Here is a 1,153-nt window from a genome sequence, read left to right on the forward strand (position 1 = left end):
CCCAGGGATGGGGGACAGAAAGGGTCCTAAAAGCCATCTGATTCAGAAGGTAGAGGAAGTTATGATTCAACAGAAACCCCTGATATCAGAGAATCTAGAATTGAATTCCAGTTCTGTTCCCTACAATCTGTATGGTCTTGGGAAAAATCACTTATCTTGGGTTTTAATTTCCATATTTGCAGAAATACATGATGAGATGATCTGGAAGATTCCTTCCCTGACCAAAGTCCATGGATTTAGGATGATGCTTGGAAATTCCTGGAACCTCCTCCAGGCAGGAGGAAAGGGGGGGAGGGAAGGTGCACTTATGGTGAAAACAGTAAGGAAACAGCTTGTCCACAGTTAAGATCATTATAGTCATTGTCAGTGACAGATGTCCTATTTAGCAATCTTGAAAATCAGGAAACCTTTTGCTTTTCATCCCAGCCCTGCCATGAGCCCCTCTAGCTGCCTGCCGGGCAAGTCACTTCCGTTCCTGGGGCCTAATAAGGGGGTTGTACTGGATGGTCTAAGGCCTTCTCCAGCTCCATCAGTCTTGTGTCCCGGCATGACCTACCTGGAAAGGCCATTTAAATCAAAACACTTAATGACTCTGTAGATCCTCAGGGAAAGTGAAAGTCAGAAAGCAAGCTTGAATAGACAGCACTCTCTGCTTAAGGAGGCTCTGAGCTTCCACTTGGAAAGTTATCCTGCCCAAGACCAGCCCAAAACAGGGAGCAGACTGGGGTAGCTCCTGAGCATCTTCACTGCGTGTCTTTGATTTGAAATGTTGAGAATTCCCAGAACTTTAAACACATCCCAAATACAAGTCCGAGATGGGAATACAGGAAAAAAAAAAATTCTTCTGATCACTCTCTCTATATATATCCCTATTGTAAAATTTAAGCTGTTAATTTTTTCATTCATTCCATCATTCAACAATGTTACTGAGCATTTATGTGGGATTAAAATATAATGGCATTTTAAATTGAACGAGGAAGATGCTATTTAAAGAAGTCATTCTGAATCTTGGTGTTAATTGCAGCAAAAAAGAATACTTGACAAAGAACAAGAGTTCTATTGTGGGTTCTGTCATTGATGTGCCATGAGACTTTAGGCTTGTACAGAGGTAAGTTAGAGAATTATGAGAATTAGAGAATTTGTGCCTCATTTT

The sequence above is a fragment of the Sminthopsis crassicaudata genome, chromosome 4 (genome assembly GCF_048593235.1).
Source record: "Sminthopsis crassicaudata isolate SCR6 chromosome 4, ASM4859323v1, whole genome shotgun sequence".
In the NCBI taxonomy this organism is placed as follows: Eukaryota; Metazoa; Chordata; class Mammalia; order Dasyuromorphia; family Dasyuridae; genus Sminthopsis; species Sminthopsis crassicaudata.